This window comes from Oncorhynchus gorbuscha, linkage group LG04, assembly GCF_021184085.1.
Source record: "Oncorhynchus gorbuscha isolate QuinsamMale2020 ecotype Even-year linkage group LG04, OgorEven_v1.0, whole genome shotgun sequence".
Lineage (NCBI taxonomy): Eukaryota > Metazoa > Chordata > Actinopteri > Salmoniformes > Salmonidae > Oncorhynchus > Oncorhynchus gorbuscha.
This window is the reverse complement of record NC_060176.1, coordinates 21,997,009-22,009,113: the sequence shown is the minus strand read 5'-3', so window position 1 is coordinate 22,009,113 and position 12,105 is coordinate 21,997,009. Positions and strand designations below refer to the sequence as shown.

The 12,105-nt window shown below is 42.2% G+C and overlaps 1 protein-coding gene across 3 annotated transcripts in view; it reads left to right on the top strand.

Annotated features, from left to right (window-relative positions):
- The window catches only part of LOC124033852 (protein BEAN1-like), a 42,387-nt gene that overhangs the window by 28,176 nt on the left and 2,106 nt on the right, over positions 1-12,105 (top strand). The gene's annotated exons all lie outside the window — the stretch shown is intronic.

Below are 12,105 nucleotides of genomic sequence, written 5' to 3'. Positions count from 1 at the left end.
TATATCATAACTGCTGTAAGCCATGCTCACCTTATCAGCAGCAAACAGTTGTGGGGACTAGGGATTGTGCTTAAAGATGCTTTTGAAAGCCTACCCTTCTAGTGTGCTCTTTGAAGACCTACAGTAAGAAAGAGAGAGATAAGAGAAAGAGAGGGAAAAGAAGACTCCATTTACACACCAGCCTTACTATTCAGTTCTCCTGCACGCTTGATGAGTTAGGTCAGGCCTCGGTAACCTCTCTGAGGTTGAGTTGAACCATGCCGTTGTGTCAAGTCGTTCATTAGAGCACTGTTGCACAACTCAACTCTTTCATGGCTGGGTGCTCCGCCTCAACTCTAAACTCACCGCCCGGTGCACAGCCTGCTTCGCTCCCTGAACAAGCTTCTGGTGCTGCTGGTAAATGCCACTGCTTTGCGGTGAAAGACACCCGGTGTGTTTGATCTAAATGACAGCCCAGCTAATTGGCGTCTTTAATAATTCAGCCGTATTCCTCTCGCTTGCAGTTTGGTCTGCCATCCTTTCAAAAGACACTTGTGATGATGCCAGCTGATAAAAGAAGGTTAAAGAAATGAGAGTCTAGAATACATTGTAATATATGGCACAATAAACACTGTTTCTCACTACCTCTCTCAATGAGAGGAGAGGATCGCCTTAGGTTAGTGTAACCAAATGGAAGCAAGCTCAACCTGAGAACCAGTCTTGACAGTTGGTTTAAATATTACTTGACAGATAGAACTCAATGTGTCGGGGGTACTGATGGTGTTAAATCAGGTTTTCTGGACAAACGAAAGGTGTCCCGCAGGGATGAATTCTGGGTCCTGTACTTTTTCTGTTTACATTAATAATATTGACTTATTGAAAATATTGAAAAAAATTAACTTGCACTTGTATGCCAATGATACTGTTGTGTATGCTATTGCCCCACGGTTGACCAGGCTCTATCTGAACTACAGTCTACCTTCATTTTATTACAATAACTTTATGAAATGAGTATTGAATGCAGGTAAAACTAAGTAAATGTTGTTCTCTAGGGTGCATAAAAACAATTCTGATGATTTAAACATATGTACTTTGGATGGTGTCAAGTGTTGATCGTGTCCCTGCTTACAAATATCTGGGCATTTTAATAGATGAAAAGCTGTCTTTTAAAAGTATATTGATGACTTAGTTAAGAAACTGAGAATAAAGATGGACTTTTTCAAGTATATTCAATGTGCGGGACAAAATTGAGGCTATGATTAAGAAGTTGGAGCTATTCTCTATCTGTATTAACAAGGACAACACACAGGTCTTTCCATCATTGTATGATTTTTTTTGTGCATGTGAGCTCAAGCTTACGGACAATGTCAAATGTGATATAGCGAAGCACCTCAGTGAGTTGGGTGTGCAATTACGCAGGTACTTTCCCGAAATGGATGACACAAACAACTGGATTTGTTATCCTTTTCATGCCCTGCCTCCAGTCCACTTACCGATATCTGAACAAGAGAGTCTCATCGAAATTGCAACAAGTGGTTCTGTGAAAATTGAATTTAATCAGAAGCCACTGCCAGATTTCTGGATTGGGCTGCGCTCAGAGTATCCTGCCTTGGCAAATCGCGCTGTTAAGACACTGATGCCCTTTGCAACCATGTACAGTTTTAGTACTCATCACTGCATTCTCTAACCAGAAAGTTGGTTGGCTCTTTGATGTCCCGTAGGTTGATACATTGCTATGTTTTCATATATAAAGCCCTTTTACAAAATCTCCCACTGTACCTAACATGATTACTAAACTTTAGACACCCGGTCTCAGGGATGGCTAACTCTGGAAATTCCTTTGGTCTCTATTGGATTCGATAAATCAGCTTTAAGTTTTCTTGCACCTTATAGGTAGAACAATCTACCAAATGTTCTTAAATTTGATGTTTTGGTGCCTCTAGGGCAATTTAGAAAGCTGATTGAGGAACGTACTACTGATGAATGTGTTTTTCTTTCTACTTGCATATTGTCATTTCTGTAATTCAGGGCTCATTTGTAAAAGAGACCTTGGTCTCAGTATGACTCCCTGATAAAATAAAGATAAAATAACAAATAAAATAAACAAAAGGTTGTTTCCTCACAGAGAGAGGTAGGCTACCAAGCAGTTCTTTATTCCCTGTTTCGGTTCAGTGTGCTAGAGTCTAGTTAATGCTCTCTTTCCTCACAGTGGTTGGATTACATAGGAGGAGGAGGAGGCTTAATCCTGGCAGTCCTCTAAACCTCCACAGGCTCAATCTGCAGGTCTAGACATCCTGCCAGCTTCCACCACATCATCTCCACTCTGATCCCTGGCTGACACTACACCTGCTTACTGACTACTGGGCTGTGATTACATCCTAAACTGCTCCTGATGATTTCACTATCTTGGAATGACCCCATGTATTTCAGAATGAAGATAGAAAACAAACCTGAGAGGAAATGCAACCTTTCTGTAACTATTGTAGATGGACAGACTACTCTGTGGGTTTGGTTTGAAGCCACCCACCTTTCCCTCCCCTCCCTCAGGTATAAAGATGAGATAAGATAATTAGGTGGGTGCTTACTTTTGTCCTATTTCACACATGTGAATTGGAAATACATTTGTTTCATATCACACTTAAACACCCTCGGAGAGTGGGGTCAGAGCACAGGTCAGTCATTATTGACCGGAACCCTTATTTTTAATTTTTTTATTTAACCAGGAAGGGCTCATTGAGATTTAAAAATATATTTTTCAAGAGTGTCCTGGCCAAGATAGGCAGCACCAAGTCATGACAAAAATGACAAACAACATGAAAAACAAATCTAGTAAAAAGTAAAAAAAAGTAATCTAGTAAAAACCATAGAATTCACAAGAGTATAACAAAATCAAAAACAGCTCATTAAAAACATTGACAGGTCAGGGAATCAGTCTCAAGATCATTCATCAGTGATTTAAAAACACCAATCGGGACAAGTTCTTCCAGTTTAAAAGTATTTTGTAAGGCGTTCCAAGACGATGGCGCAGAGTACATAAAAGCCCTTTTACCAAATTCAGTTCGGACATTTGGAACAGTTAGCAGGATAAAGTCCAGCGAACGAAGAGAGTACCCACCACATTTCTGAACAATAAAAATACCCAAATAAAAAGGTAGTAAACCCAAAATGGCTTTGTAAATAAAAGTATACCAGTGCCTGAGCCTACGAGTGACTAGAGAAGGCCAGCCAACCCTGGTATACAAAGTGCAGTGGTGCGTAAGGGTTTTGCAGTTTAAAATAAATTGCCATGGTAAAGGGTGTCAATAGGGTGTCATGATCTCAAACAATGCGGAAGCATTCCTATATAAAATATCCCTATAGTCTAGTAAAGGCATAAATGTAGCTGATACTAGCCTCCTTCTGGCTTCAAAAGAAAAACAGGCCTTATTCCTAAAATAGAATCCCAATTTCAGCTTCAGTTTTTGACCCTGAAACAATTAGGGTTAAGTGCCTTGCTCAAGGACACATAGATAGATGTTTTACCTTGTCGGCTACTGGCCCAACACTCCTAAATGCTAGGCTACCTGCCACCCGGGACTCTGTGTGTGTGTGTGTGTGTGTGTGTGTGTGTGTGTGTGTGTGTGTGTGTGTGTGTGTGTGTGTGTGTGTGTGTGTGTGTGTGTGTGTGTGTGTGTGTGTGTGTGTGTGTGTGTGTGTGTGTGTGTGTGTGTGTGTGTGTGTGTGTGTGTGTGTGTGTGTGTGTGTGTGTGTGTGTGTGTGTGTGTGTGTGTGTGTGCGTGCGTGCGTGGTTTGTTTATCCGGCTCAATTCTGCCTGCTTGCCCTTCAAGGTTTGTTTCACAGAGTCACAATGTTATTTGCATTTATATGACAGTTCCATTAGTGTGGCGGCCCCTGTGTACGGCCCTGTAAGGGGCCTCTAAAGAGGGTGAAATTACCTCTCCCTCCAGAGGAGCCATCTGAAACATCAGGCCCTTTCCTGTTCAACAACAAATTATGAAAAATATGGAATATAACATGCCATAGACAGGGCTATTAATGTCACTGAATAGTGTGTAAGTCAGTTTGGCGTTATATCAATCTGCTCATTTTCTGTATAGATAGTAATGTCCTGCCTAATTTATGCACTGGCCTTTTCCATCAGATAAACCTGTAGGTTACATACAGTATGTAAACGTAGGCTAAAGCCCCATTTATAACTGGTTCTAACATTCGTCTTTTGTCCTGATCTTGTCCACATTCTGATTGTGCCCACATTTTCAGACAGGTGTAGAATATTAAAAGACGGATTGTGATCGGGTCTTCCTGACCAACTCCGGAGATAGTCAGGCACGCATTGTGTCTCGATATCTTAGTGTAGACGGATCTGGACAGAAATAATTTAAATCACCATTATCCAGCCTTCTAAAATCATCAGTCAGGTGGCAACATTGACTGATGATATCAATGTGTCTTAAAATCAATAAATACATATATATATATTTTTAAATAACATCTGTCAAATAATTTGCATACAGGGAGGGACCAAGAAATCTGGTCAGAATTTGGACACAGTGGATGGATAAGAGACATTTAAATACCATGTGTAGATGTATATCTGAAAATGTGGGCACAGTCAGAATGTGGACAAGATCAGGACACAGGATGCATGTTAGCGCCAGGTATAAACAAGGCTTACAAGAGAGAGATTGAGTGGGCACGAGTGAGAGGAAGTGGAAGAGGAGGTTTAGCCAATCGTGTCTCTTCACATGAAAAACACAAGTCTTTGTTCTGCGCTATATGCCAACACCTGGTTGTTGATAGCTTGTCCTTTAATGAGACAGATATGCTAATGATCAACAGATTGTCAAAAACGGTATTGATCTTTTCAGTGTCACAACTACATCTAAGGAAGTCCTATGCTAACATAATGTATTTGATGATAAGACCAGACAGGATTACTAGCTTCTTATTGGCAAATTGTCAAGTAGTGCTTTCAAGCCTTTAGAGAGCTTGTGTTATTATTGGTTTGGATGTTAGGCTCCACTGTCAGGTGGGTTTAGTGGTGGTGGTGGTGGTGGTGGTGGTGGTGGTGGTGGGCTTCATTGTTGATGCTGAACAAGCCACTCTGTCAATGCCTCTGCCTCTCATAGCCTCCATCCATCTCTGCTATGCTGTGGAGGGAGAGAAATCACTTCTCATATTAAGAGAGGCATGATTCCTGTCTGAGGCCTAATGTGCTTTTATCACTCTCAAACTAAGTCTTATCAAGCTACGTATTCTTCATTGCTGTTCCAATTAACGTGGGAAACATCAACCACACCACAGGACTGTTTTCTTATGCCTGAATTTAGGCTACGATGTGTCAAAGATTGAGGTAGATTTAGATCATGAAGAATATATTGTGTGCATAGTCAGGGATAGGAGGCAGCAGAGTGGAGTGGATGGATGAAGGGAAAGGCATGTGATGCTGGGCAGTGCTGCCATTGCCACAGATGGCTGAGGGAAACTACAGAGCTTACACCACCTAGATCAGCAGCTCACCTGTGGAGCCTGTGAAGGAACTTGCTTCCGCAGAGAGAGAACTGGGCACATCCCAGCACAAATACACACGCACACCACACTGTTATATTATGTACATACAGTAACAGTCAAAGGTTTGGACACACCTACTCATTCCAGGGTTTTTCTTTATTTTTTCTCCATTTTCTATATTGTAGGAAAAAAACAATGAAATAACACATGGAATCAAGTAGTAACCAAAAAAGTGTGAAACAAATCAAAATATATTTTATATTTGAGATTCTTCAAAGTATCCACCCTTTGCCTTGATGACAGCTTTGCACACTCTTGGCATTCTCTCAACCAGCTTCCTGAGGTAGTCACCTGGAATGCATTTCAATTAACAGGTGAGCCTTGTTAAAAGTTAATTTGTGGAATGTCTTTCCATCTTAATATATTTGAGCCAATCAGTTGTGTTGGGTTGGTATACAGAAGATAGCCCTATATGGTAAAAGACCAAGTCCATATTATGGCAAAAACAGCTAAAATAAGCAAAGAGAAATACAATCCATCATTACTGTAAGACATGAAGGTCAGTCAATACGGAAAATTTAAAGAACTCAGTCCTTCATGGTCAAATTGCTGCAAAGAAACCACTGCTAAAGGACCCCAATAATAAGAAGAGACTTGCTTGGGCCAAGAAATATGAGCAATGGACATAAGACCGGTAGAAATCTCTGAGTCCAAATATGAGATTTTAGGTTCCAACCGCAGTCTTTGTGAGACACAGAGTAGGTGAGCGGATGATCTCCACATGTGTGGTTCCCACCGTGAAGCATGGAGGAGGAGGAGGTGTGATGTTTCTGGGTGCTTTGCTGGTGACACTGTTAGTGATTTATTTAGTATTCAAGGCATACTTAACCAGCATGGCTTTTTCAACAAGACAATAACCAAAAACAAACCTTCAGGCTGTGTAAGGGCTATTTGACCAAGAAGGAGAGTGATGGATTGCTGCATCAGATGACCTGGCCTCCACAATCACCTGACCTCAACCCAATTGAGATGGTTTGGGATGAGTTGGACGGCAGAGTGAAGGAAAAGCAGCCAACAAGTGCTCAGCATATGTGGGAACCCCTTCAAGACTGTTGGAAAAGCATTCCAGGTGAAGCTGGTTGAGAGAATGCCAAGAGTGTGCAAAGCTGTCATCAAGGCAAAGGGTGGCTACTTTGAAGAATCTCAAATATAAATCACTTTTTTGGTTACTACATGATTCCATGTGTTAATTCATAGTTTTGATGTCTTCACTATTATTCTACAATGTAGAAAATAGTAGAAATAAAGAAAGCCCCTTGAATGAGTAGGTGTGTCCAAACTTTGGACTGGTACTGTATACACTGAGTGTATAAAACATTAAGAACACAGCTTCAATTCGTCAGAGCATAGACTCTACAAGGTGTCGAAAGCGTTCCACAGGGATGCTGGCGGATGTTGACTCTAATGCTTCCCACAGTTGTGTCAAGTTGGCTGGATGTCCTTTGGATGATGGACCATTCTTGATTCACATGGGAAACTGTTGAGAGTGAAAACAGCAGCGTTGAAGTTCTTGGCACAAACCGGTGCACCTACTACCATACCCCGTTGAAAGGTTCTTAAATATGTTGTCTGGCCCATTCACCCTCTGAATGGCACACATACACAATCCATGTCTCAATTGTCTCAAAATCCTTCTTTAACCTGTCTCCTCCCCTTCATCTACACTGATTGAAGTTAATTTAACAAGTGACATCAATAAGGGATCATATCTTTCACCTGGTCAGTCTATGTCATGGAAAGAGCAGGTGTTCTTAATGTTTTGTACACTGAGTGTATTCTAATTTAAACACACAGGTGTTCTTAATGTTTTGTACACATGCATTCACACACATGCAAAAACTCACACTAACATCTACAGGTATATGCACAATAAGGTATGCACAGCACATTCATAACCACACACTGTTGCTCTTGTACATAGCTCTACAGGCATTGGCCTCTGACAGAGCCAGGGAGCTGAAAGAGTGAGCTCCCTATGCCAGCCCTGCAGTGCTGTGGACAGCCTGGGCCATATGCTCCAGTCAGTGCTGTCATCTCTCTAGAGCTATAGGCCGGAAGCCAGAGGTCCTCCTCTAGTGACCCACACCTCTCCTTGGGCTTTGGAGTACATTGTATACATATAAAGATGTATACAGCCCTTTACGTCCAACTTTTTGACAGCCTAACGCGCCTGCATTCATGTACCATAGTTGTGAACACCTCTCTAGGCGTTGGAATGTAACACATTCTGTGTCATATGCGCCGCAGGTGTTTCTGGAGAAGTTCCATGGTTCTCCATACTGTAGTTTCATCCTATGACAAATTATGCTCAATTATACAACTGTGCTCAGGGAAATGAATGTGTATGCAAACATACCTTTACCTAATTTAGCAGAGAGATTTAAAGGAGCAATTAGGATTAAGTGCCTTGCTGAAGGGCACAACAACAGATTTTCACCTAGTCAGCTCAGGGATTCAAACCAGTAACCTTTCGATTACTGGGCCAATGTGAGGATGCCTGGTCATTCTTTAAAAGTAACTTCCTCACCATTTTAGATAAGCATGCTCCGTTCAAAAAATGCAGAACCAAGAACAGATACAGCCCTTGGTTCACTCCAGACCTGACTGCCCTCGACCAGCACAAAAACATCCTGTGGCGGACTGCAATAGCATCGAATAGTCCCCGCGATATGCAACTGTTCAGGGAAGTCAGGAACCAATACATGCAGTCAGTCAGGAAAGCGAAGGCCAGCTTCTTCAGGCAGAAGTTTGCATCCTGTAGCTCCAACTCCAAAAAGTTCTGGGACACTGTGAAGTCCATGGAGAACAAGAGCACCTCCTCCCAGCTGCCCACTGCACTGAGGCTAGGTAACACGGTCTCCACCGATAAATCCATGATTATCAAAAACTTCAATAAGCATTTCTCAACGGCTGGCCATGCCTTCCGCCTGGCTACTCCAACCTCGGCCAACCTCGGCCAACAGCTGGCAACACTCATCCGTAGCACGCGCTCCAGCAGGTGTATCTCACTGCTCATCCCTAAAGCCAACACCTCATTTGGTCGCCTTTCGTTCCAGTACTCTGCTGCCTGTGACTGGAACGAACTGCAAAAATCGCTGAAGTTGGAGACTTTTATCTCCCTCACCAACTTCAAACATCAGCTATCTGAGCAGCTAACCGATCGCTGCAGCTGTACATAGTCTATTGGTAAATAGCCCACCCATTTTCACCTACCTCATTCCCATACTGTTTTTATTTATTTACTTTTCTGCTCTTTTGCACACCAATATCTCTACCTGTACATGACCATCTGATCATTTATCACTCCAGTGTTAATCTGCAAAATTGTAATTATTCGCCTACCTCCTCATGCCTTTTGCACACATTGTATATAGACTGCCCCTTTTTTTCTACTGTGTTATGGACTTGTTAATTGTTTACTCCATGTGTAACTCTGTGTTGTCTGTTCACACTGCTATGCTTTATCTTGGCCAGGTCGCAGTTGCAAATGAGAACCTGTTCTCAACTAGCCTACCTGGTTAAATAAAGGTGAAATAAAAATAAATAAAAAATAACCGCTAGACTACCTACCACCCCATACAGCATGTAGATGATTGAAAACAGCAGTAGACTGCAGGCAGGATTGATTAGATCTAAACAGGGCTAGGCTGTAGCAGTGTTATATCTGATTTTGCTAGCTAACCATTAATTATTTTTAGGATGCAACACCTTGTGTTAGCATCCTAGGGGACTTATAGTTCCCATAAGGGGGGTGACTGCAACGTGCAAAGTATTCTCACCCGAATCAGAGAGGGAATTCTCAGCTTGGTGTAACACTCATGAAACCCTGGCATGAAAACAGCTCGGCCCTCAAGGTGTCCACAGCGCTACCATACCTGGCAAAGAAATTCTGGAGTGACTCTCGACAAATGTCTGTATCAGCGTATTTATTTCGAGCAAAAAAGCCCTATTTTCAATGTTTATGTGGTGCTGGTAGTTTATTGCACCCTGAAGGGATTAATAACATTGCTGAGCTGTGTGATGAATATCAGAGACACGTAAACAAACACACACATACACACACTTCTGCAAGCTGAGACTCTCACCCTCTTTCCTGGATCAGCATGATCATAATTTATTCATAAAAACGAGTAGGAAAAAAAGCAGCGGAAAATATCCAGGGCAACAGCTGACTGATAACTTTACATTCCTCCTGACTAGAGCTGACTAACAATATGGGTTATAAAAGTTAAGAGGTATGTGGGTATTATGTGCAGTATTTAGTGCAGCGTTTCCCAAACTAGGGGTCGCAGCCTCATGTGGGGTCACCTGATTTGAAAATGGGGTTGCGAGATTAACTGGGGGGGGGGGCGCTTGGTTCATAGAACCACAGTTAAGTAAGTAACCTCCGGTAGCCGTTATATGCGGTTGTAATAAACAGAGCGGTTTCTGTTTTCTTCCTACAAATGTTGTTCTATCTTTAGAACGGTTTAAACTACACAATATTATGACCCCACCTCATCACCTCTACGATGCCCACAAGCTACGCTGGTCTCAATAGGACAGAGTGGACAAGACCAGGCACTAAATCAGACAGGGATGGAAAAAACATGATCAATGATTGTTATTTTCTACACAGAAGATCAGACAACATTATTCCCTGATGATCTTCTGAACTTCTCAATACGTTTCTGATGTCACTTCAAACCAAACTTCCTTCAGATTGAAATACTGTCATAAATAGTGTCAGACTGATTTGTAATAGACTGTCATATTCCTAATTAAAAAGGTAAACATTGGCTGTTGATTCCATCACTTTTTTTTTTTACATGGGGGTGTCGCGGCCCCAAAATATTGGGGAACTCCTGATTTAGTGCTTTTGAAGGGCCCCCAGTGTTCGACAGTGATTACTAGCTAAACAAATCCTTCTCTACCCACAACATCAGGATACTCCAAGTAGTCAGATGACCCCTGGTCAGTTTGTTCTGATACTGCCCAATGATGCATAAGAGTATGGAATACAATCTAATCTAATCTAACAGAAAGTTACCAGAGAGAATTTGAACTAATAAGATAATGCAACATGTACTAATAAGAAGTAGGGCATCATCCTCCTCTTCAACTCTTAGAAGAAAGTATTTGAGATAATAAAGTAATTGAGAGATACTGTATGCATCACCACCGACTGCCATTTGTGTCTTCACCTCTCAATAGTAAGTTGGCGTTTCTGTGCCCACTGCTTTAATGTTGTTGTGTTATGCAGTCATTACATAACAGAGCATGTTACACATGCAGAACCAAGAGGAGGATGTTTTCTTGTTGCTTTGGTTACACAGTTACAAAGTATCTCAAATGCTCTCACCTTTTTTTTTTTACAAAGTATCTCAGATCACTCTCACCTTTTTTAAGGTGAAACGTTTTAGAATGAAGTCAATGTTGTCGGTCGGGTTTCACTCTGGATTTGTACTGCTATATGGCAAATTAATGGCCCACTGTAGTCTTGCATAGAAAATGGCCTTATGAACCATTTTTGTACTACAGCACCGGCTAATGGCAAGTCCTGTTTTTGTCTGTAACCCCGGATCATGTCAAATGTTTCTGTCCTGCTGTGTTCTGGGGACACTAAGTCTGTCTGAATGAGCCGGAGCGAGGCCAGAGTCTAAAATAGCTCTGCACGCAGGCAGACAGGCAGCACTCTGCAGCACAGTGATGGAGGGTGGAGGGAGCAGTGGCCAGGGAGTTAGTCAGCTCCGCGACTCATTTGAAATCAAGCAGTCATTACTGAGGTTCCTGGACAGCACCTTTTACTGTCCCACTGAGCACAGAGCACCAGCAGAGGAGAGGACTCTATGAGGAGCAGATACCTGACTGTATGAGTCTCTATGAGGAGCAGATACCTGACTATGTCTCTATGAGGAGCAGATACCTGACTGTATGTCTCTATGAGGAGCAGATACCTGACTGTATGTCTCTATGAGGAGCAGATAGATACCTGACTGTATGAGTCTCTATGAGGAGCAGATACCTGACTGTATGTCTCTATGAGGAGCAGATAGATACCTGACTGTATGAATGTTTTACTCACGTTGGCTACAGTGAAGGAGAGCCCGCAGGTCACCTGGTCTGTCTATGGTCAGTCTATGTCTGTGTTGGAAAGAGCTGTTATTCCTAATGTTTTGTACACTCAGTGTATATCTAATACACTTTATAGCTGGACTGATTCGAGCTTAGCTAAACTTTTTACTGGAAGCCCTGTGTAGAGGAAGTAGAACTCTCATCCAGTCTATCATTAATAAAGATCTCATTTACTCCGGCTCCCAATACCTTCTCTCATCATTAAATCTCTGTGTATCACCCGGCCCAACCCGGAGGTGACAGGCTTAAGTAATCCACAGCCACAGTGCCATTTGCCTTGCTTCCTCTACACCCGCTCTCTGAGAGGGTGATACTGTTTACAATTCCACCGATTGAATTATCCCGCTGTATTTTCTCTATTCCCAGATATCCCCTGGGGTCAGTGTCGGGGTGGTAGAGAGCGATTTAGCGGTTGGTTTACACATATGATGATGGGCCGT